The sequence below is a fragment of the Rhea pennata genome, chromosome 12, assembly GCF_028389875.1.
Source record: "Rhea pennata isolate bPtePen1 chromosome 12, bPtePen1.pri, whole genome shotgun sequence".
Taxonomy (NCBI): domain Eukaryota; kingdom Metazoa; phylum Chordata; class Aves; order Rheiformes; family Rheidae; genus Rhea; species Rhea pennata.
This window is the reverse complement of record NC_084674.1, coordinates 4,622,991-4,649,584: the sequence shown is the minus strand read 5'-3', so window position 1 is coordinate 4,649,584 and position 26,594 is coordinate 4,622,991. Positions and strand designations below refer to the sequence as shown.

The window sequence follows — 26,594 nt, the reverse complement described above, 5'->3', positions numbered from 1 at the left end:
TGTATTTCTGGTGTAGTTAACTAAGTGCTAAAACTTGACAAACTGCATTTTATATTAAAAAGAGAGAGAGAGAGAGAGAGAGAGAGAGAGAGAGAAGGAGCTTCATGAATCAAAAGCAGTGTTCAGCTGCATATAAATAGGCTTCCAGAAAAATGTATGCCTTGTAATCACGTCTTGATAGTCTAATACCTTGTATAAAAACCAGAAACTATTTTCTGCATCTGACAGTGTTTACAATATGGAGCCTGAAGTCTGCCCTCCTATAGTTACTATTTCATACAACTGTATTTATGGCCTAAAACAGAACTGGCTTCATATTTACAGCTTTGAGGATATTTATTTATCAGGTGAGTACTAAGTAGCTAACTCCATTCATCCTGCCTATGTAAAACAGGATGCAAGAAAAATGTAATCCAAAGCAGAATGTAAATTGTATCCTATCAAATGTATCTAAACTTGCGTCCGGCTTAGCAACCAGTGAGTACTGTTCTGCAGGGTCTGGATGTCCTGTGCAAGGAAAAATCTAAGTTTATTACAGTGTTGCAAAAGTGGCTTCCTGGTTTGTGGAAGAAATCTGCCCAAAAGAAGAGCAAAAATCTCTGCTGTATTTAAGACAGACATATGGGATAGATATTTCACCGTATGACCTTCTTGGCAAAGTGATTATAGGGAAAAAAATAAGTTTTAAGAGACAGGATAAACAATTCCCACTTGAGGAGAACTTGAGATGTGCGAGAAGGAGAACTCAGTTGAACTGGATTTGACTGGACAGAGTATTGGGCAGTGTTTCAATCCTCTGATTCCCTATGGTTATTTTGACCTGATACACTGCAGGTATATTTATATCCCACAAGGTTTCCAGTGGATCTTCAGGTGCTTGTTTTGCTTTCAGCTGGAGAGGCCCTATAGAGGGGAAGATACATTTTACTACTTACTTGATGGATGTGATTTATGAAGGGGGGAAAACGGAATAAGTGCTTAGAAATGATTGACAGATGCAGTAAATCTAACCCAGTCTTTGAAGATGAATAACTAATGGTGTTGCAGACACAGCATTATCCTTGCTCTCTCCGTTAAGGCCTTTCAGCTTAGGAGCAGTGCCCTTACTTTTCATGTGTTGTTGAAAACAGAACATATGGTTACGTTCAATCAAAATGAGGCAGAATCACTGTCAGATGAACACAGATTAAAACCATAACAGAAATCTGACCCCCTTAGATGCTGTGGCGTTAGTGTCCCCCCACTCAGCTACAAGCTCCTTTGTCACAAAATGTCTAGTTCCTTCTTGCAGGCTTCGCTAGAATAGTGCACTGGCAGGAGAATATAATAAAACATTCATGTTAATGGTATTATATGATTTCCGAACATTTTCCACAAGAAAGAATTAAGTATTAACGTGATTATTGGCTGAGAATAACACACTATCATCATATGGCTAGATGCCTTTGTTAGGAAGGCATGGTTCTGGCATAGACCCTTTATTCTCTTTTACAATTCAGTACCTTGGATTCTGTGGCACTTGTGATAAACAAGTAAACCCTATGCAGTGTATTTTATTGGCTTTCCTCTTTCTTACATCCCTAGGATGGGAGCAAGTCCTTCTCTAGGGGGTATAGCTGGCCTTTCTTATAATTCAGAGCTCTTCCTGCCAAACACATTCTTCATATTAGAGGGGAAAGTTGACTTTCTGCAATATTCATATTCCAATTCCATTGCCAAAAATGGAATTCAGGTGTTTTACGGGACAAAGGAAAGTTTGCCAACAGTGCGTCCCCTGAAACCTAGAAACCTTGTATTCAGCAAGGATTATTTTAAATAATAGAATACATAGATCCTATGTATGATACGTGGTATTGTCCAATCCAGTGACTACAGGTTTTGTCTAGGTGCTTGGCTTTTATAGACACACTTCGAATTTGCTGGAAAAGCTGTTACTCCTAACTCCCATAGGAAGGCCATCTATGGGTTTCAGGAGGAGTTGAGAACAGCCTCTAACAGGCAGCTGACCCTGTTCTCATGAGACCAACTCCTTTACAAAATTAAACTTGTCTGTAACAATGTAGGAGATGACTGCCTTACAATCAGAAGCACTTAAATTTGCAGTGCATTTAAAGGATTCCCTTAAATTATTCATAAAAAAAATCTTGATCTGTACAAGTGCAGTATATGATGGATCCAAACCTATTTTCTAATTCTGTGCTCCATTTGTTATCAAACATTAATGAGACAGATACTAGATAGTGGCCAAGATTATTATTATACCAGTACTATGCCAGGATGGAGATTGATGTTACCATCTGATACATCTTTCCTGTCTCTGGTTTCGATGAGTCTGTGATATGTAATATGCATCGTGCTTTATTATGTTAGATCATATGTTAGAGGCCTGCTGCAACATTTGTCATTTTTTTTTATAGAGCAGAACGAAACCCTAGGAAATGGTACTGATTCTGCGCCTACCTTTTTGCCAGATGTACAAAGCCGATAATATTTAGCAAGCACCACTCTAAAACCCAAAGGAAAGCAACAAAGTTGGTAGAAAATATGATCTGAAAGCTTATTTTTACAGAGAAATTGCATTTCAAACCAAATCTTACTGTTTTCCTGTTTGTCCAGGGATTTAGGATTTTTTTGTCACAAGAGTAATGATATTATCTAAGAACAACAATTAACATGATTTAACAGAAAAAAAAACAGAAATGCAACTATTAAAAAAAAAGTTCTAGGAAGAGTTGAAAAGCATAATTTTCAACACATAACTTTACTTAGGAGTTATTGAGAGAAACAGTTTAAATCCTTTGAGTAAAAGTAGGTAGTGCTGCTCTGTGCAAAACTCTTAAAGGTTAAGTTGTTAGCTGTCATTGTTCAGTTATACATCACATTACTGCTGGGAGAACGGAGCACTAACTGCTCTATTTTTCCAGCTCTGCAGCCAGACTCTCTTTAAACAATTTCCTGTACTACGTGCACGTAAGAGACTAAATTGTTTCTAATACAAGGAATGTAGTTAACCACAACCGATAGACAAATACCTTTTCTTATCACTAATGGATTACAACACTTGACTGCAAAAGCAATTTAAACCTTACAAATGGCTTATTCTACCCTGAAACAGCAGTTATGTAGGGAGAATTGTTGTTACAGCAGCTTTTCATTACATCTTTGAACATTTGCACTGAAAATTGATTAGGTGTTTTTTTCATTCAGCAATATAGCTTTGTTTTTATCTGGTGTATCTCTGAAAATGATAGAATTTCATAAGATTTTGTAGATCTTCAAGATGTGGGCATATTTGGTGCTTACCAGTTCATATTGACACTCAGTAGCAATGCAATGATGAATCAAGAATAGTCTATATGTTTAAAATTGAAAAAAAAAAAAGTTTATTGTATTTATTAAAACATCTGAGAGACCTTGCCAAGGTTAAGGCCCCAACATGTTAAATGTACAGGTAAACATTGCAAATGTGGATGTATATAATAGTAAGCCCCAAACAGCATATAAGCCACATAGACAAGCTGTGATTGTGCAGTACTTAAGTGAGGAAATTAGGATCCAGAAACATAAAGAGTAGATTCAGACCACAGCATTCCGCTCTTCCATGGACTATGTGCCTACTTGTTAGGCAGCAGCAAAAGTCTCTCTTTCCTCCTCTCCTTTTGGACTTGTGTCATTTGTATACTGTAAAAGTCCCTTGTTTCAAAGGGAAGGAGTTCACTCTGTAGTCGGCGAGGTAAGAGCGTCACCTGAGCAAGTGGTATGGTTGAGTTACCTTCAGGCTGGCTCCTTCCTATCTTCCATTTTCTAGATAAAAAGTCTTCTAACATTTCTTTACCATGCTTTTGGTAAATCCATATTTTTGATGACAATTAAATTGTCAATCAAAATTGCCAGTTTCTGGCCATCTATTAAACTCTGCAGCATCCACATGCATCAGGCACCCTTGGAGTGCGAGGACGGGATGCTTCTGGGCACCTCTGCCTCGGGTATAAACGCTGTGCACATTCAGGACTTTAAAAGTACACTCTTCTTCCCTCAAGGCACTGTGGAAACTGGATGCTTCCAGGCTTGGGGGATTCATCAGAGTAAATTTCCTAAATTGCCTTCCAGGAGTTGGATGTCTGAACTCTGTCTATGTCTTACCAAAGTACACTGTGACTCTTGCCTGGTGTGAGTTGCTCAGGCTTATGTACCAGCCTCCTTGTACTTTGTGTTTCTCTTTCAAAGCCTTATTCCTAGAAATCATGGTCGTAAGTGGGAACATCAGCTTTCATCACAAAATTTTTAGCCCTCATGACAAGGAGGTGTCAAACTGTGAATTTAGGGAAAACAGATTAAGTTCTCACATTATTATTTTTAGAAAATTTCTGCTCTTGAGTCAACCTCACGATATTTTCCCATGCTGCTTTAACACCAAGGGCTAGAAATTTTGTGATGCTCGTTTTTTAAAAAACCTAACTGCTTTGAAGTTATATATTTGAGACTCCTATTTAACAGAATACAAATACGAATCAACTGGTAGATTTAATATAAAACACAATATTTCATTCAGACATACTAATTCAGAGTAGTTATTAATTTATACATGGCTGAAACTAAATATTTGACAATGATTCTTCATGCATTTCAAATACTGTCCTGGAAAACAGCACTCCTCAGTTACACTCGGAAGACTCACATCTATGCTGCTGGTTATTTTTAGTTTCCCAGTTACGCTGGGAATTCTGTGTGGGAGAGGAATGAAGGGGTGATCCTGTGGTGAGTAAAGAGAATACCCTGTGTCTATGGGCATGACAGTCACAGCACCTACGGGCTGTTTGCTCCGGGCATGTGGAATTCAGGGAGAATCAACAGATAGAGCAGCATGCAGTAGGCTTGTGGAATATTCTGGATTTAATTAACTTCTATTTCTATGTTCTTCTATATGTGTCCTCCTCAAAATCCTAACTATTAACAGGTTATATGAGCCACGTAATTGCATCAGTATTACAGTAAATATGCAATAGTATATACACAGAAATAATACTTCCTCCTTTTTTAATGCAATCTTGGTTGTACAGAGGTAACGTAACACAATAACATCTCTTTTCCATGTGTCATAATACTCACAATACATATATTTTCTACAAAGTGATACCTGGCATGACAGAGAACTTTCTAAGTTAAAGCATGTTCTTTCAAGCTTGTGAACAGTTGCCCTATCTTCTCTTCTCACAAACCAGGGAAACCAAGTGGCATAGTCTTTGCTAAGCCTATGCTTGAAGCACTGAAGGCAGGACTTGTGCCTACTGTAACACTTCTCACTGAAAGTTAAGCTGTTGAGATACGATTAAAAATCATTACATTACCAGAAGCTGCTTAACAAATATCTGTATCAAAGCAGAGCCCTGGCAACTTCTGGCATGTGCCCTCTTTGCATACGCCAAGTACCATGTGAAGTACATTAGCTGAAATCATCCTGGAAGTGCTATTTTCAGAACACTGCTCTTTCAATTGCCTGCTTAATGACTGCCTAATAATTGTGGGTGAAATGAATCAGCAAATTGTTACTATAATGATACTTCTTACAATATTCATTATTTAAACAGAAAATATCTTGAGTTTATCAGAAAGGAGAGTATCTGAGATCCTTGAAGAGGTTTGATCTTGTGATGAAATGACTAAATGGGGAGTTAGAAGAACGGAGGTTAGTTTCCGTCTTCATTTCTGATTTCCTTTTGTGGATTAGTGACCTCTCCTATTTGGCTGCCCAGATTCACTGTATATCTGACAAGAGTGTTTCTAGGACTGCTCTTCCAGCCCCAGCCCCAGCTCTTCGTCCTCTCCCTGAAACCAGCCTGAACTCAACTCAGACCGGCTGCCTGCAAATTCTGTTTGGTCTGGCAGATGACGTCTGCTCCTTTGATGTTGATGGGCTTTGTCACTCTGTAATGAGAACTCCCAGGTCACCATTTCTGCCTGCTGTTGTACTGTAAAGGCAGATGGCATAGCCACAGCCTAGGACTGGTCTGCACGGCAGGTGAGAGGGCCTTTAAGGACTGAGCATGTGTAAGGTTTTGATTTCTGTAAGACTGCTGCAGAGTTAGCCCCAGGGGGTCTCCTAACAGTAGGCCAGGTAAAACAGCTAAACCGACCTTAGCGATTGCTCTAAGGTTGCCACCCATAACTAACACAGCAGAAAGCAAAAATAGCAGAATTTTAAAAAGTCAAAATCAAGTGAAGTGAAAGATGTGACTGTATGGCTCTGTTTAAAACAGCAGGTCTAGCTGTCATGAAGGGATGGTAATAACTCCTTATAACTTAGATTTCTGCTATTTATACAGATTTTTGAAGATAGGATGTCTAGCCATAGTAGTGTTATTATTAGTAGGCAGACTGGAGTTATGAGTCAGCCCCTAGGTTTTCTAGTAACACAAGTCAAAACACTCTTCAGCAATGTTTTCTTCCATGTTGCAAAACAGCATGGGTGTGAATCATATTTTTCTTAGTGGAGAGACAAGGAAGGCAAAGTGAACAGAGCACCTGGGGCACAAGTTAGCACGTCCACAAGGATCTTTTCTCTGCAGTTTCTAGCTACGCTGAGTCTCTTTCCCTGCTCCCCTGTACCATGTGCAGTCATTTAAATTACAGTGAGTGTGAAACAGTAGCAATGAAAACAATTGTGGTTTACATGCTTTTCACATTAAATAAAATGACCACACAAGGGGCAAGGTAATGGGAAATAAGGCCCCTGGGAAAATTTATCTGAATTAATGGTTTCTTCTAAGTTTGAAAGTCACTGAGATTATTTTGTGTCCAGCACTGAGATGGTCTGCGAATTAAACTTTGATTTAATGACTCCCAGACTTCTAGAAGTGTCTGATCTGGATCACAATTTCTCAGCTTGATTCTATTGTCAAGTAGTAATATCAAAATGTCCCAGAATGAGAGGACTAGCTATGAGCTTCAGGTCCGAGATTCGTCTGTGTTTTAGCTATCATCTTATCACACTTCTGTAAGTCATCTTTTCCAGTGTAAATAAAACATACTCAGTAACTCCCCTCTCTCTGGTTAAAAGAAACAATAATGTGTCAGTGCTATAGATCACGTATGCCAACAGATCCTCACTGGGTAATGTTTTATTGTTTATTATACATCTCTAAATGTATTTTCTAAAAACATTTTAATGTTATTTTGTACTCTAAAAACTCAGATTTCAACACAAATGTCAGACATAACAGTACTGAAATTCTTAAATAAACAGTCTTTTGGGGGTAGTTCTGTTACAAGTACATTTTTCCGAAGCTGGTGCCATTTGTTGAAGCTTGCCCTGCTCTGTCAGCATACCTTTTCAATCAAAGCAACAGCTGCCAGACTGATACAGTCCTGCACCAGAATGAGAACACTTCAGTGGTTACATGCCCTTGTCTTATCTCAGAAGAGTTTGTAGCTGCTGATACCAAATCACTAAAAATGGCAGCAGAAACAGTATTTCTGGGCTAATCTAATATATGCTGGAGTGAAGTCACAGTCCACCACACCCTAAATTCCTTGAACACCCAAATCTCCCTCTGAGAATCTTTATACAAGAAATAAATGTTCTGTCTGTAAATTGATGCATTTGGGGCCTTTTTTAACCAAAAAAAAAAAAAAGAAAAAAGAAAAAAAAGGCTATTTCAAATACCCAACTGTGATAACAAGCTGCAGTTAAGTATAGAAATTCATAGATAAAAACATTTTCATTAACATTGGCATTTTGAGTAATTGTTCTCACAATTATGAATGCTTCCTGTTCATCATGAAAGTGTAAGTAATGCTTGTTTATACAGTATATGACTGCAGGCATTGCAGTTATGGCTTAAGAAGCATTTTAACAGTTTAATTCTTTGTTTTCTGGAAAAATCCTATCTCAGCTCAAATTTCTCATGTTAGTCTCAAGGTAAGTAGCTGATTTCTATACTAAGCATTATTAAAATCCTATAGAATATTTTGTTATTTAATAACAAATGGTATTTTTGATAATTTTACCTACTGAGAAAATACAGTTTTTGAAAATTGTTTAAATATATTTGAGCATATAAGTCTACAGTTCTATTCTGCAGTGTTAACATGATTTACTTTCCGCCATATGTGTTGTTCTGTGTATCCTAACAAAGAATATCCTTTTTGATCCATCAAGAACATTTAGTAAATGCGAGAAAAAAACGAACTTGAAAATTTAATGGTTTTTTTCTTGCTAAATGGAGGTTCATTTTTCTTTCACTTTTTGCTGCAGATGCAACATCACTGACTTGAAGTTTATTAGAATTTATTAGCTAATCACCTCTTGCACAAGCAAAAAAATCTAGTGTAGACATAGCTATGTACACTTTAATATAGGCTCAGCTGGTCACATTAAAACTGATGCTTCCCTAATCTCTACTCTGACCAGTTCAGCAGATGCATGCATTGTCTTGTTTACACCCCTTTAAAATGTGTCTTTATATAAGTGTTTAAATCTTCTAATACCATCTATCTAACTCATATTCTAGACAAATGTAGTGTGAAGCAATCCCAAATTTCTACTAGTACATGTAAGAGTGAAGCCTTAAAGCAATCTGGAGTTGAGGATTATAACTGTCTGGGTTTATTCTCTCTCCCTCCCCTCCTCCCCCCTGGGGAAGTAGGTTGCTTCTGTGATTAAGTAACTTGATGGACTAGAAGGTCTGGGTCCCATACCTGGCTTAGCTGTGAAATGCCTCTGTGGCCCTGGATAAAGTAACCTTTCTGTGCCTCAGTTCCCTGGTGACAATGATGATATAACCTTTCTTTTCTCCATCTGTTTGTACATTTTGAATACTTGTACTCTACCTTTTGTGAGACAGGGATTTTTGAATCTCAGCGGGGATTCAATTTCAGTGAGCACCCCCGGGCATTACTATAATAATAACAGATGACCCACAGCCTTGGATCTCATGTAATTTTTATAGTGTGGGTTGGAGGTTAAGTAGGGCAGAAGCTCCCTGTCCTTTCCTGTGCAAGCAGAAAAAATACTAGACATGTGACACGTGAAATGAGCCTACTGCAATCAGTATGACCCCATACCTTAACTGGCAGCTGCATTTTATTTCTGGTGAACTACTTAAATAAACCTTTGGATTTTATTGTGACAGATGAATAAGTAAATAACCCTTCTGATGCCCTAATGGAATTAATATAAAGCTACAGTTTGTTAGCAGGCATACTCCAGGCATGAGTAGTTTCAAGGATGTGAGAAGGCCAGAAATGGAAAGAGCAAATGCTCTTTATCCTTATGCAACAGTTGTCGGAAATAACAAGCCAGTTGTAAAACTGTCAAATATTTGATGCTTATGTAAAACAAAATTCTTGTGCTATTTACCTTCTGTTGCTAAAGTCTGTTCTGTTCCATTCATGCCACTCGACTGATTTCTCCATTTAGTACTGGTAGTATTAAAAAAAAAATAATAATTTTAGTGGGTTCTTGTCATCAGCAGTGTTTGATCATTCTCCTTGGGCCTCCTACCACTAGAAAAAAAAGTGTCAGTATCACTCCATGCTAACTGCAACAGAGAAAATTTGTAACTGCTGAAAGTATTCCATGAAGGCGTTGTACGAACAATTACTTATGTAAGTACAACTCTTTCCTGATAAAGATTTCAGACTTGTCCTTTATGGAGTTCAGAACTGACAGTAGACAGACGCTGCACATAAATCAGAGCCAAGAAGCCTTCATACTTGAGAATTTCTGGCTTCTGCCTGTTACATTTAACAAATAGGAATGGAAATGCTTGTGAGAGCAGAGCTGAGAAGCCTGCTAAGTTCACTTTCTGTGCAATAGTAGTGCTCTTACTGCATCTTGGGGCCCAAATTCTGGTGCCATTCGAAGGAACAGCGAAGTCAACAGGCACAGGAGCTGACCTTTGATAGTTGCAGAGCATCGCATTCAGCCGCGAAAAAGATTGATTCTGATTTGTGTTCAATGCAAATGTAACAGTCCATGTAAGATCTTGATAACAGAGTTAATAACTGTCTATGTGACATGACAGCTCATCCAGCACTATCATTAGCAATCCTTGTCAACTTGTCTAAGTGCAAGTTGAACATACTTTTAAGGTGAAAGAACCTATAGGCTTGAACAAAAATACTTTAAAGCATAAACAAGACATCTGGCTAATGTGCTGCTGTTTCACATTAGATTATACATTTTTGTTTGCTCATATACATTTTGAAGCTCAAATGACAAAAATAATGTTTCCCCACAGTTGCTTATGTTAAAAAGCCCACTATGAATCCAACTTACTGAAACTTCTATCTAGTTAAATTGGACATAATTCATGCAGCTAAAATGGAAACCTTGGAAAGATTACAACTTTTATGTAGTGCAGTTTGACTCTAACCACCTGTTGCAAGGATCCAGAATAGTTTCCAATGTCTTTCCACAGTGCAGGGCTCCATGAAATAGGTCTCTAAAAGGGGCATTCCAAACAGTAATACTCCCCACCTGGAAAAGAAAGCTCGTGGCAGCTTTCTCAAAGGCCTTGCGGCCAGCTAACCTGAAATTCTTCCTCTGTTGATAGCAGGGGAATGACCATTTCGAGTTACAATCTTGCTTTGGTTTAAACCTGTGAAGGGAGGAGGCTTCCCTGGGCACCTGTTAAAATGTATCAGACATTGCATTGCTTCAGCCCTTACAAGCTAATAACTAAATGTGTCAGTAGAAAACAGCCACTACAGAAACATCTGTTTACCAAGTGCTAAGAGAGAACATTTATTTCCAGCTTTCACAGTAATCAACTTTTTGCTGTTTCACTCTTACTGCACTCATGTCTTCTGCAGCTATCCTGTGCTGAAACAAAAGATCGATTCAGACTTACTAAAAGAAGAGATGGTGACTAAAAATGACAGCACTCTGAGGGTGACAAAAGCAGTAAGACTGCTTCACTTCTTGCAGATCTGCAGCATAGAGGAGCTGCCTCTACAGAAATGAGGATGTATCTACTTGGCCTAGTGCACTAGTGCCCTTAGATTCGATTGCCAAGTGATTGAGACTATGAGCCCAGCAATGGGCTTGTGAATAAAAGGTTTTAGCCTACTCTATGCAAATTCTTATGCAGCGTTATCATCAGGGAAGCTGAAGAGCCAGAACAAAAAACAGTGTGTCTCGACACTTTTCTCTTGAAAATATACTGAGGAAATGGAAATAAATTTAAAAGCTGTCAACTACAGTTTACCATTTAAAGTTTTTCATTTATAGTAAGCTAACGTACCTTAAAATAATTGCAATAATGTTTTGCTGTATGAGTTCACTAGTCCAACCTGTAAAGTTGCAATCACATTTTTCTATTTTGAGAAAATTTCTTTGTTGCTATTTAAAGTCCCATAGAGAGCAGAGGAAGTTAACTGAAGGGATGGTCATTCACAGAAATTAATCAGATATGTATATAAACTACTGAGCAATGCCCCGAGGTAAACTGATTTATTTCAGGGTGATAGTAAATAAAGTTAAACAAATATTTTTAACCCAAAATTGAATCCTAAATTTACTTCATTCCTTTCAATAACACATCAACTGCCTTTAACTAATTTGTCACTAACAATATTAGCTGGGAAAATCAGGTAGTGAAAGTTATATATCTGTCTATTCTGTGTAGCTAACTTCCTTGTTTTAGCCAAGATGGATACTTTATAGATAAATTACATCCTGTTGAGGTCTGCAAAGAACTACAAAAATCTTGCCTTGTGCCTTCTTCTTTAAAAGAGACTCTGCTTGGGATGTGTGTTTTTTTCTTTTATTCCACTTCCTGATATATTTACTATATGCTTTTCTCCTCTTTTTATCTGTACACAGAAGTAAGCCATTATGTAAAGCAACATACAATATACATAGCTTTCATCACAACATGACTATATTACATGTCTATAATTAATTATATTAGCTCTGTCTCTAGAATCTTTACATCTATATTATTTTAGAAATGCTCAATGATTAGCATTATAGTGAGAGCTGACAGGATGTGGAATGGATTTAACCACTTTTCTCTAGGCTTTTGCTATATATTTTCTTACATATAAAACAATTAGGAATACCAAGTTGCTAATAAAATGCAGTCTTACTATTTTCTTACTCTTCTGCATTTCCACCAAGTTTTACCTATTTGTTGCTGGTCTACATAGCTATTGTATTCTTTAGAATTTCAATTTGACTCAAACTCTCAGCATTCTCAGAGTAGGTGGTCTGTAACATTAAACCATCAAACAATTAGTTTTATGCTTTCCTTTGTAATTCCAGGCCCAGTTTTCTTTTCACTAGCAATGGTAGGAAATCCTGTCTGACATAGTAAATTATAAAGCAAAACAAAAATCAGGTCCATTTGCGATTTAGAGATACACTTCAGTGCTCTTAATCACTAAAATGACGCTTATTTAATATAATAGCAAGCTTTAATCTAAAGGCTATTTAAATGGTAGATAAAATAATGTGTGGGACACAACAACAACAATAAAAGCTTCCAACATACTGTAGTTTTAGAGTTGATCTTGGTCTGGAATTTGCCTAGTTGTACATCTAACCAAAAGGAAACTTTTAACTGTGAAGCTGAACTATAAAGTCTTATGTGATTACTAGATTAATATAGTTAGATTGTAAACCCCACAAAAAATGACATTCCAAGAAGGAAAGCTATTTTAAAGAAATCAGAGTCTGAGCAATAATGAGTGGTTACAAAATGAAAGACAACTAAAAATCTGTCAAATTGGTTTTCATAAGATTCTTCCCAGACTATCATAAATGATATATGATTTGGATTCTCCAGTAACTAGTTAAGCTTTTACATGTTAAAAGAAAATGTGAAATGAATTTGTATCTCACACATTTCAATGGATATGCCATTTGTGAATTATTTAGATATTCTTATAGATAGATTCTAATAAGTTCTAAAGTACTATTTAAGACCCCAGTTATTCTTATGCATATTTCCATATTAAAGTTAAGCATAATTATATATGTTCACATGTTCAGGCTTTTTTCCTCAATGGATAGATTATGGTAAAACTACTTTCATTATGGACAGCTTTATCCCAAGGGATTCGTATTCATTTACAGATTGTATTATACAGTTGCATAGAACTTACAATGAGAGGTGACTGAGTAACTCTAAACTTATTTTTCATCATTAGATTAGAAAATATTTTAAAATGATGCCATCAATTCTCCTAAATTCTCTCAGAGCAAGAGGGCAAAACCTCTTCAGCTAGCCGAGATTGCTGCCTTAGCAGATATCAAATTAGTAGGACACTATGCTCACTACTTCACGTCAAGTTTTGTCTTTTGATTTTGTCAGCTTTTAAAATACTTTCCTACTGTCTTTAACTCCTTGTTTAACTTTATTTAAGGGCAATTTCCATTGAGAGAGGATTTACATTTATGATTTATAGCTAACAATTCACTCACTAACACATCAAAGATAGGTATAAGGAGAGACATTTATTCCTTTTGCATCTGACAGTATAAACATATACTTATTATTATAGTCCTTTTTTTCCCTGCAGAAGATGATATACATCATCTGATTCCCTGAGAATATAAAGTGTGATGGTGAAAAGCAGTCAAGACCTTTCCCAAGACCTCCATTTATAGCCTTAATTTGCATTCTGCTACAAAGATAGCTGAAGTAAATTCTACCACGGTTTATCACTTCATTGACAACTCACTCCAATTAAGCAACCGTGATAACTGAATTTCTTCCTGAAACTACAGGGAACCATTTTCTAAGCAGTTAAAAGGTTTCAGCTTTAGTTTTTTTTTCAATGGTTTTCTAAAAGCAGGGAATTAAATGGTTGCAGTCTGACACAACCAAGCAGTAGGGACCAGATTCTGCAATCCTTGTTCACACTGAACAGAACTTTAGGCTATGGAGTAACACAACAGAAAACAAATTATTTTTAGGGTAAATTATTATTTGTGATAAAAGGGACAGTTTGGGATAAGTGTATCATCTTAGTTCTAGCGGGGAGCTTTTGGTCCATTTTTTTCTATAAATCTATTCATGTTATAGCACAGTATTCAAAAGCAAGTATAAAGTCCAAGCACCAAGAGAACAGTGACTAACATTGTGTCATGCAAATATGGACAACTGTCAGGCACATTACTTTCCCAATTCCTTAGCTTATGCATGAAATTCATTTCATCCCGAAAGAAACTTCATACAATCTCCTAAACCCCTTAACTCCTCCCTATTTCAGCCTGAGATACATTACTAAAATATTTTTGTTAATCTAGTGAATTCAGAGATCTAACATAAGAACCACAGCTGGGTGTTTAGGGAAGGCAAACTGGGAATACTGTAACTGAAATGCACAGTGTCAGCCCAATGAAAGTAACCTTTAATAAATTATAAAACTTGGAGGTTTGCTAGACCCTGCAAAAGGCTAATATATTAGCTGTCACTCTTTCGGACACTCTGGCTCATTCCTGTGTTTATTACTTGCTTCAACTCAGCTGCTCTGAAAGTTTGCAAATGTCTTCTGCAATTTGCAGTCCACAAAGAAGGCAAACAAACTTGCTTTTTGGCAAAGAAAGAGAGAGAGAAAGAGAACTTTTTTAATTCATCAGCAGGGGGTAAAAGTGGCTAACAGAAAAAGTTCTCATTGCTAGAGAAAGGCTTGTAATAGAAACAGTCAGCAATTCCCCTGCTGCAGAGGAAACTTTGCCTACAAAGCTTTTACAAAGGAAGAGGGAGGCCAAAATGAAGGAAAAACAATGAAAGGTTACATATTTATTTTTAAAAAGGTATTGGTGTGAGTAGGTCCTTCAGATACAGGAAGGAGTCAGAGCTGGCTGTGTGAACTTTTAAATTAAAACAAGAACTGCTAGCAGGGCAGTTATAAACTCTAACTGTGTCTCAAGACTGTTCATTTCTTTATGTTCCAAATTAGTTGACAGATTACAACTGCTAAATGAACAGTTTTAGAAGCTAAATTTTCTTTAGCCTACATTATAACAGGTGCCAAAAATATTAGTTTGAAATGACAGCTGTGGATTCATGACTAGCTAGCAGGAAGAGAAATATATTACCAGCAGAGAAAACAAGAAAATGCAAAAGTGAAAATTACATAAATTTGAAATTTTTTGCAAACTGAGATTAAGACAGCTGCTTCAACCCAAGTGAATTAAGTGAATCTAATTTAGTCCAACCTGTGAACTGCAGATCCCACAGCTTCAGGAGCAAACACTATGAACCGTATACGCAGAGATGCCAAAGGAGATTTGGGAACCAGTGGCTGAAGAAGAGCTAATGCTTCTCTGAAGATGGATCAAGGTTCTGTTGGATCTTAAAAGATGTACAAAAACAACTTCCTTCCTAGATTAAAGCATCTTAAAACATTGATAAAATCATCAGTTGTAAAGTCTCAGCTTGCAGCACTTACAGCGTCTTTAATCATTTCGGGCTGTGACAACTGCCATGACTATTCAGATTGAAGACTTTGAGCCTAATGCAAACTCTAGGCCTCTGAGTTTTCCCATGTGAGAATTTGATCATTATTTCTGGTCATTATTTTTAGCAACATTTCATATTCTAGAACATTGTCATTACTTTGCTTTTGTTTGTTCACACATGGGATGAACTAAGCTTTAAAGAGTCTGATACACATTTCTGAAGACCATTGAATGATTTAAGGCTTCTTTGCAAATATAACAGTGGACTTCAGTTATTTTAAAAAGTCAGAAAATTTATTAAAGTTTGTAATTGTAGTTGTTAGAAATATAATTGTTACAGTTTTGACATTGTTTCCTAACTGTTTTCAGTTTTGAATCTCATTACCTCATTTTAAATATATGCGTTGTCCCACCCCTCTATGAGATTTCCTTAAGACTTTCAGTACATGAATGTTAGCCTCAATTCTGAATGAACTATGAGGGAGAAACAACTGAATATACAGTCAGTGATATCTTCTCATTAAACAGATCTTTTTCGTTGTTTTGCGAGAAGTCTGCATCAGGAATAACACTGTGCAATAAAAGAGGTTATTTTTTCTTAGGTCTTGGCAAATGATGATAAACTTCCACACACTGTCTAGATTTACATACCTACATAGGTTCATCAAACATTTATTTCAAAAGAAATACAAAACTTTTAAGTGAGAATTCCAATAATAGGAGTAATTCTAAAAATGTAACAACTGCACTCACCTGTCTCTGACCCATCACCTAGCATGACCAGCGGAAAGGCTGCTTTGTGCAGGGTTCCTAACAGCTCTCGTTTTAAGCCGTGCATTTAGCCATATTTAAATCAACAGGCTAGACTGCATCTTCATGTAGAACTACATGTCATCTGCTTACAGATCAGTCCTGTCTTTTTCTTTTACACTAGGTTGTACTTACATACTAGATACATAGACAGTATGTAGTAGGTAGTACTAGATACATAGACAGTATCAGGCTGTTGCATAGACTCGGCATTTAGAATGAAAAAGAACAAGTTTTGCTAGAGGGAAAGACTATTAAGTAGGAAAAAAGGTTCATCTCTGCATGACACATAGAAAAAATAGTTAAGACTTTCAACTGCTCTGTGTCTGTTGATCAGGCTGGATACTCTGGGATCTCCAGTGAATTAAACGGAACCTGAACTCAGCCAAGTTTACTGTGTTATGACCAGAGGAGTCTTTTCTTTCTATTACCTCACTCTCCTTGTCAAACCGCAATGTATCTCTGTCCAAAAGCATACTCTCAGAAATACTATCATCCCTAAAAGCCAAGATTTCAGCAATAAAATATCTCTATGAGTGATTTCAGGCTGTCATTAGCTTTTGTCCATGACAAAAGAAATCTCTTATAGATAAATAGTAAAAGAGTTTGAGTAGCAAGAAAAATTTCACTCTATCCATTCTTGGGCTTAACCCATGAAAGCACTATATAGGATCCATTACTATGTACAGTTAGATTTTAGTCTTAAAAAGAGTGGATTCTTTAAGAAGAATTCTTTCGGAAATCAAGTCAGAGAAGTGTACTTCGGAGAGCATTGCAAGGGTGGAGATCAGATGATCTCTTTGTATGGTTCTTTGGAGGAAGAAAGAAGTTATGCAATTCCAAGCAGTCATGTGGTAAGGCAGCTGCTAAAGTTGCTGCTAATTTTTATTAGAGCTGCCCAGAGCCAGAAAAAAGTAGTTTAGTTTAAGAAATAAACTGAATCTTCCTGCAGAACTGAGAGAGAAGAAAAAAATTGCACTTAAAAGATATTTTTGTGAATAATTCAGGAAACCTCCCTTCCTGTTACTGGTTTCTTTCTCATATTCATCCAATGAATCAAACATATATAATATTTACCAGTTTTCAGCTCAAATTCCTGCTAAACCCTATGACCCAAAAGGACTACTCACATGCACAAAGTGTACGTGCTTTTATCCACAAAAGGAGGGAACATAGCCCTGGGCAATATGCTTTAGCTGACACTGCTCTGAGCGAGGGGTTGGACTAGATGGTCTCCAGAGGTCCTTCCAACCTGCACAATTCTGTGGTTCTATGAATCATGTACTGATTTTACTCTCTTTGTTAGACTTTACCTTGAGATTTCAAAATTACCCAAAATCCCACAGGTACGGAGTACCTGTTGTTCATGTCTCTGAAAATGTGTGCATAAATTAAACTGGATCCTGGGCCAAACTTGGACACCAAAACTTTTATGTGCTTTCAGTGTTGCACACTTTCATGCACTTCAAACTATTTGGGTCTCAGCAAGAAACAGAGCAAACCCAAAAGAATAAAGGCAAGTATTTCCAGATAAAATTATTTCAATAAAGATATCAGTCATAAGTTTTTCTACATCCCCTAATCCCAGTTTAAACAGGATAAATTCTTTACTGCTGGTAAATGGACCAATAAATAAGCTGTGTATGATATGCTGGGGTTATGCATGATGGTAACTGTGGATAAAATTTTTTCAATGTGAAAGAGTGTGCAAGAAGAGCCTGCTGCAAAGTATACTCTTCCCAAGATTCAGGGGCCAAGTCCTGCAATACAAGCTGCATACATTGACTTTTCTCAAAGATTATTTTAACATGAAACTTGGTAGCCTATTAAAAAGGGGCTTGTACCAGCCAAAGGGGAAGGTACTGCCTTCCAGATTTGGACTTTCTTTCCACCTGCTTCACACAACTGAAGCACATTTCACCTTAATGCACAATTAAAATCACAGACAAGCTGCTTACCCCATGTGGGTTATTTGGGAGCTGTAGTAGTCTGGAGTGTGGTAATAATTTGCTCTTCCTTGAAAGGATGCTTTCTCTGTTATGGGTGTAAGGATGGTATGTGTTTCCATGTGCATCTAGTGACCTGCCCACGCAGCGGGTTTGTGCCAGCCTTTCTTTCATGTGTAACAAATTCTCAACTTTTCTTTTCTGAAATATCCCCCCTGCCCTGTATTTTTTGTTGAGCAGAGGAGATAGATCTTATAGAGTTAAGTTTTCTTTACAGATACAAGATTTTGCAGATATAAGCTTTTTTAAAAATGTGACACTGTTATAAGAAACCTAACATAACAAAATTAAATTTACTATGGGTACTAAATTGTACACTAAGATTTTAAAAGCAGCATTTATTATAATATTATGCTCATTTTAAAGCCCCAGTGCTGAAGCAAAAAGTTCTGAAGTACTAATGTTGTCAACCCAGTGCCATTTGTATTTATGAGGGTTTAACAACTTTACAAGTCCTGTGATTGCTCTTTGTAGTGCAACATAAAATAGTAAAGTTATATTGTTTAAAAATTATGAAAACACTGTGCATAAATTACAGAAGCAGTTGACAATGCTGCAATTAATTTCATGGTGCTGATAAGTGTCACCTCTTAGTGTTTAAAGCACAGAACTGCAGTTAATTGTGAACAGCTTTCAATTTTCTGTGGTGTAAAGAATGAATTAGGTGCAGAAAAGAACCATATGAATAAAAGGGAATATGAATTGAATGCCATTACTGCTATAAAAGTTAATACAGAAGGTCTGAGCAATCACCTTGAATCAAGCACCTTCATTTTCCATGCCTTCCTGTTTGTCTGTAATGTTTCATGTCTTACCACTTACCATAAGCTAACACTGAGTAATTAAAAAACCACAACCCTATACCCTATTTGGGAATATATTTATACTGATGATGTATGCTAGAAAGCAATAGGACTAGTGAAATTGTAATGTATTTGTTACTAGGATAGATTCCAGGATTTTATTTCAGTTTCCTTATTTTGTATGGGGGGGGGGGGGGGGGAACGAAATCCACAACTGTGGAAAATGCACGAGCATGGTGCTCATATGGCAAACAGGTTTGCATGCCATGCCCTTGCTCTGAAGAATCCCACCAACACTAACCAGGTTCCAACTGCAGGGTCGGATCAGGATTCAGGCTTCTCTGGATGATTCGGTTACCCTGACAAATTCAATATATTAACATTTGCTAGATAAATTTAATTTTTCATTTAATTCCAAATGAAAGAAGTTATGCAAATTTTACTCAAGTGCATTTTGAATAGCAATGGTCTGAGCTTAGGTTTTTTTGTTGTTAATTTGCACTTTTTGCATATCTTTTAGTACAATTGACATCGTAATTTATTGCATATGTACTAAATTAAGGATGATTGCATCTGATTGCTCAATTATTGTGATACAAACAAAATGTGCAAAAATAGTTGATATGATACTCTGTGTGTTTTCTCTAAAAAGCCTCAGAGCATTCAAAAAATCTAAAAATAAAATCTGACAGTTAATCAAAATAGCTTGGCTTCAAATGTGGAAAACTGAACAGTAGATGATTTAAAATGCAAGAAATTTTACCATATGTGAAAAGAAGATTAAACCATCTCATTGTTAGATGTTCAATATGCCTCATTTTAAAAAAATGATTTTTTTTGTTGGAGTTTGACACAATTCTTTGTTTAGTTGAAAAGAATATGAAACAGCTATTCATGACTTCTTTGAAAGAGTAATAATAACAATTCATAAAACTGAAACCCAGACTTATCAGGTTGTTTGAATTTTCTCTTCAATGCATGTGTCAAGCAGCACAGCTATAGCCTCAACAGCAGTATCCTCCTATAGACTGTGACTTGACACAGCAGGTATGTCCCCAGCACAGGACGGCACCAGGTGATTCAAATAAGGAAGGACTCCCCCCCCCCCGCCCGGCCCCCAGTACGAAGTAGCCTGGCTGTGCTGGAGCACAGTAGGCTCTGCACAGACTGCTTGCTTTATGAAGATAATTAGCATGGACTGGTTTACTGGAAGATAGTAAACACAACTGAGGAGAGTGCACGAGTTATTTGACAAGCTATGTGATCACACAATACATGAATCAACAGCGTGAGTCCCACACTTAATGTGAGATTTGACAGGCCTGGAAATCATAAAAGCAGTTTGCATTCCCTTTCCCAGTCCTGTTCCTTGCAGTATTGAGCAGGTTAATAACCACACCGTATTAAAAAATGGGGGTGGAGAGAGGGTATTTGCTATACAACCTGTGACGTACACTGTTTGTTTCTTAATGTTATCAAATGCTATCATATCACTGGCATTTTTCTCCTACTTTTACGTTCCTATGAATAGAGGTATGACAAAGTTGGATGCAAAAGAGAATCTGACCTAGAAAGTATATTCTTCACAGTCACTTCTGCTTTTTCTCAAGTTTTTACATGTAACTGTGCAATTCCAGTGCAGCCATAAACAAAACCCTTCAATTCCTCTGAAAAGATTTTGGAAACTAGGTCCCAGCTAGCCTCAGCTGCAGGGCAGGACAGTTTCATTCTCTGTAGCTATTTCTGCATGGATTGGCCATCAAGGGGTTTCTGCAGGGTACAGCTCTCTACCGAGAATACTGTGTGAGAGGAACAGGGATTGTAAGTCACTTCTGGAGGAAAAAGGGAGAATGGGGCTGTCAGGGGAAAATGTTGATGAGGTGAAGAAGTACCACAGAGCAGCAGCAAAGTCACGGGTGAAATGCATGCTCTGAAAAGCAGAGCAGCTCTTGGAAACGCGGGCAGGCAGGGCGCAGGTGTCCCTTTCTGTGGCTCGGGGATCCCTTTCTGAATGAGCCTCTGAACAGAGACTGATTTAACACAAGGGGTCTAGGCTTATCTCGCAAGTCTGAGTTGCTCTTAAGTAATTTGTGTAAAACTGGAATGACTGCACCCATTCTGCACACATTTGAGGAACAAGAACAAATTTCTACAACTAAACTGTCCCCCTGCCTGGACTTCACCGTAAACAAGGCAGAGCAGCATGTGGTAATCCTGGTGTATCCTGCCTCTGTACTTGCCCTGAGAGCAGTTGTCCTCTGGCTTGAGCTAAAGATTTGTGCTGTAAAGAGGTAGCTTTTTCACAAATGTAACATATTTGAAGAAAAATTGTATACCTTGTAATTTCAGTAATAGCAATTATTTTCTCTGCTGTCTGCATTGTTCCTACTGCTATCTCGAGAGTAGTCAAGGTTAGTCCTCAGTTACTGTGCTCCCATGGACTGATGCATTTTTATATCGCCTGAAGATGGATACTAGCTTGGTTTTTAAGCACATGGTATTAGCAAGAAAAAAGGGAGGGAGAAGGAGAAAAGGATGTTATAATCCCATTAATTTAGAAAGAGTTACTCATAAGGGATTTATTCTTCAGTTGAGAGAGGTTCTTTGGATAATTTCATTACTTCTTTTTCACTTGACATAGCCATGAAAGCAATATTCTAAGCTTCCACAGGTTCAAAATGCCAGTATTATACTTGAAGTCAGTGTGCCGTGGCCTTCTATTAGGAAAGAGAAAGAATACAATGTTGCAGAGAAAGAATGCAATGTTGCAGATTATTTAAGGTAAAGGCATATACAACTGTTTAAAAAGTTACATATAAAATAGGCTTTTAACTTGAGCACTACTGTCCACTTTACCTAAATAGAGATAGAAGATCCATAATACTGCAAACCAACAAAACAGCACTGTTTTGTTTGTTTGCCACACTTTTATTTTTCTCTCATCCAACTGATTTTCTTTTTTGCTCAAGGACAATAGTATGATATTTAACATACAAGATTATGTTATACCCTTTGATTTATTCCCTTTTTGGTGCCTGCCAGGGCTGAGCCTGGCTCCCCTCCTTCTTTCCTCACCTCTATGCCACAGCATTGACTGGTAGGGAATCAAGGAACTAAATTTATGGGGGGAGGAGAGGGAGGAAAATGCGGTGATAACCAAGGCCTTCCGTTTTATTAGCACTTTCCTCTTAAAACTATTTCCCTTTTAAGATTCAGCAAGCTGTAGTATCCATACTTTAGCACAAATATGATGTCACTTTGTAAGGTATTGCTAACAGATAAGGACAAAAGGCTTGGAAAGTTTTCTAGAAGTGTATTCTCCATTCTCCCCCCCCCCCATGGCTGCACTCATTGCCCCTTTGTGTTCAATCTCCACAAATATTCTAATATGCTTGCATGTCCTGGCAGGAACTTAAGCAGTCAATTTTAAATGACTGTCTGAAAACCTTTTCTTCCAGAAAATTAATTCCTAAGCATATGTATCTGCACAGTAAATCTTGTTTGCATAGCAGAACTCTTCTGTTCATGACAGTGAAAAAAATCTGTTTAACCTATATACCTATCAGAGTCCAACTAGTACTTACTTGCAGTAAGTTTCTTGCAAGCTTATAGCCTTAGGTTTATCATATTAAAATTGAAGTAATTTTATAAACTATCCACTGGTAAAGTATAAATTGAAGGTCACGTTCAGTTAATAATTTTATTTACTGATTATTTGTGGAATGCTTACATGAGCTGGATAAGGCCACATGAGTTGTCTGTAATTAGTGATAGGTTGACTACAGCACGCAGCTTATGGACGAGTGCGTTCTGACGAGCCGATTTGACCGGCAGTACACTGAACCCTTTCAGTCTAGGGCTCAGGCTGGTGGTAAAACTAGACCCCATCTCGTACCAGTAGACCAGGAAAATCTTTCATCATTCATTCAATTTTAAAGCAGCCCTTGCCTCAGCAGCAGATCTTTCTGAACATAAACATTTCATTGACAGAAAATACATGCCATGCTCTTGTAAGCAGTCCTTTCATTGATTGCTCTGTTCCTGAGTAGCTGATGCATTTCCTCCTTGGTAACCTGACTTCTAGAGACAACGGTGTTAACACAGATACCAGGTTGTGTTTGCTCTGCAAACCACCTCATCGGAGCAAAGGGCGGCTCTGCTAACATCACACATGTACTATGGGGTGGGGACCTCACAGCAAATTGTAAATTCTCTTTTTAAGCATGCAGTACAAGATTTGTTTAAAAAGTTCCACTGTTCTTATGTATAACCTATGAAGAAATCCATGCAATAGAAAAGCAGTCTACAATTGGTAGCAAATGAGTGGGCTTTGGGGAAAATCAATCAAATGTACTAAGATGTTCTCAGCTTCTGAACTAATGATCCTTCCTGTGAGCAGCATGATACACTGGGCAAGTCCCAGGTGGCATAAATCCTCATGGTTTCAGTGAGGCCGATGGAGCTATGGGTTTATGCTACTTCAACAGTACCCTGATTGTGCTTAGAACTTTTTAAGGTGGCAGTCAGCATTTCAAAAGTCTCCTTCTTTCTAAACAGTACTGTAGCTAAGTAAACAAGTTTTCTAGTTGGAAAAGAATGTCATATTTAATTTATAATTTTTAAGAACTGGTGTGCTTGAAAGTTTTTTTTTTTTTAAAAAAAAAATCTGAAATTAATTTTGTCTTGAAAAATGCCAGGCTGCTGAGTAAAGGATGTATTCACAGCTAGAACCTGAACCAAATTCTGTGAAGAGAGGAAATTGGCACTATTTTGCTGCCCTGATAAAATGAAATCTATGAGAATTGTAATTCTGTTGCATAAAAATCAAGAGTTTCAGCATGTATTTAACACGACAAATTGCTATGGAGTATCTTAACACTAATACAGTAGATCACTAGTTCTGCATTAAATCAGCTGGTTTTCTTGCTTGTTTAAGTCACAGCAGTATATGAAAAACCACTAGTCAAATCAAAGAAAATCTCATTAACGTTATTAATTCCTCACTTCTAAAATAACTCTGAAGATCTGGCAACTGATACAGGTAAGAAGCACTGCTCTCCATAGAGCAGCTATGAACAGACCAGGGTCCAAGCCTTTAGCCCTGATCTGACAAGAACTTCTTGGAGTTATTTCCCTGTACACCTCATACTACTCATTTGCAAAATACAGGTAATATGATAAAAATAGTATGAAATTAGTAATCAGTTAACAGCCATAACACAATCTTCATGGTCTTACATAAGCACTAAATATCATTACTATTCAACAGATTCTGTAAAATAAAATAACAAGGGAAAAGGATATATCTTTATATTTCTGTTATGTGCCAGTTTGAAGATAGAGTAGCACAGAACATGCAAAATTCATATTGATGATATATGTCATTTAGTAGTAGAAACATACACTTCATAGTGGCATTGCTTATGTCAGTGATATGCAAGGGAAAAAAAACATGTTAACTGAAAATACAAGACTTTTTACTTTTCTGCATTTAACCTTTTAAAAGTTGTAAAACAGGAAATCTATTCCCAAATTAGAGAAGGAGAACATGTTTTAAAATGATCCCAAACATAATTCAAAGTTTATCAGTTTGTCAAGGGACAGAATTTGCAAACAAATACAAGTATTGTTACACTTGCTACCAGCTAAAAGTGCTATATATGTTTATACATTTTGCACTAATTCCTGCTTAGCAACTAGAAGTGTTTTGATAGTTCTGAAAATGAGAAATGACACTTGTGTTCCAGAATGTGTCTACAAGAAGATCCACAGTAAAGAAACATTTTCCAAAAGGCAATAAAATAATTTGATTTTATTCTAAGTTCACTATGATGGTCACTGGAATTAATTTTGGAAATGCTATGCTTAGTGGCTTATATTGGAATGAGTTCTTTATGGAAGATTCAGTTTAAAATCATGCTGGTGATGCATAACACCATAGTATTAAATTAATATATCAAAGTAAACATACAATGTACTCAGTTCTAGATAATCAAGTTACTATCTTTCCTTCATGTTAAGATGCTCTATTCTCTATGCTGCTGTTCCATCAAAGTCTTGCTGCTGTGTCCTGCCAGTTTTCAGCTATCTCAGTAACTGATTTTTCAACTGAACTGCCAGACTAAAATTTAGGCCAAAAAAAAAAAAAAAAAAAAAAAAAAAAAAATTACCTCTAGAAGGGCACCATCATTGTATTTTACCTAATTTTCATCTAGACCATTTATAGGATATTTAGATTTATATAAGATATTGGAATTTAGTGTGATATTAATATGCCTTCATATATGCCTTGATTAATATGCAGGTAACCCCTGTTTCCTTACGTGAACTAGAGTCAAATATAATTCCCTAAATATAAATTGCACAGGATACAGAATGAAGCAGTTGTTTCCAGGAGCTGATATCTCCATTATGCATATTTCAAGGGCATTGTATTAGACCACCTCTAATCTAGCCCTGTGAATGACAGGTAGTGGCTGGGGTGCATTAAATGAGTTGGTTTCATCTGAAGGGAATACAGTTAGCACACACACAGACTACTCCACAGTGTGAATCAAAATGCATTAGCTGGGGACCATTGGCAGATTTGCTTCAGAAGGGTGGTTCCTAATCCAAATGGAAATGCTAATGTGGATGTACCCAAAGGCAACAATTTTGGGACAGTGTGCTAAATTTTCACCATCATTTTGCCTATATTTAAAGGTGAGAAAAGTGAATATGAAAATGAACTTGCAGTCAGCACAGAAAGAGTTGTTGACACCCTGCATTCAGTTGAGTTGTTATGGTGTGTTATAAGGAATTGCCCTTCTGCCTTTATTTTACAGTTTTCTCTGTCCAACAATATAAGTTGAAATTGTGGGAAAGACCCTGTATAAATGGATGTGTTTAGCCTAGTGCCGTGCTACTCACATGGGCTTTCAAAAGAGGAGAAATACCACCAAAAAGTATCACATAAAATTTCACCCTGCCTGTCTTCTGCTGTATTCTTTCTAGGTTCTTACTGTATGTGCAGTGTAGTGTAGTCAGTTACTTAGCCTCACCACTGCCAAATGCTAAACTTGTGAAGAAATGGGACAGAGAAAGGCGGTAGAGAGAAGGAGAGCAGACACTGCACCCCTTGGAGGCAAGCTACTCTCCTGTGCTGTGAGCAAGGCAGAGTTGGACAGGAAAAAATGCCATATCACTGTGTAACTGCAGACTGTATTATGGCGCTTATTCTCAAGAAGAACTGAATTAAGTTTGCATAGAAAAGCTAGGACATTTCTGAACTTCGGAATATTTGAAGGTTTTTTCATATAGTTGCTTGGTTTCTATGACCCGATACTACTCAAAAATGGATGACAGCTTTTCAAATATGCTTTTATAGAAAAATTTTTAGTTCAAACAAATTGCACAGTTCTCTCAAAATTGTCCACACATTTTCACAAGTGTACTATGTTGTCTGTAGAGTTTAAGCAATTCTAGATCATTTTGTATCTCAACTTATCTTTTCATGGTACAGCTACTGTAGCTCCGTTTTTTTCCATGTGAAGAAACTTAATTAATAATTTATATCCTTTC

The 26,594-nt window shown here is 37.1% G+C and overlaps 1 protein-coding gene across 2 annotated transcripts in view; it reads right to left on the bottom strand.

The window, feature by feature from the left end:
• Window positions 1–26,594, bottom strand: part of PDZRN3 (PDZ domain containing ring finger 3) — a 149,544-nt gene that overhangs the window by 113,334 nt on the left and 9,616 nt on the right. The gene's annotated exons all lie outside the window — the stretch shown is intronic.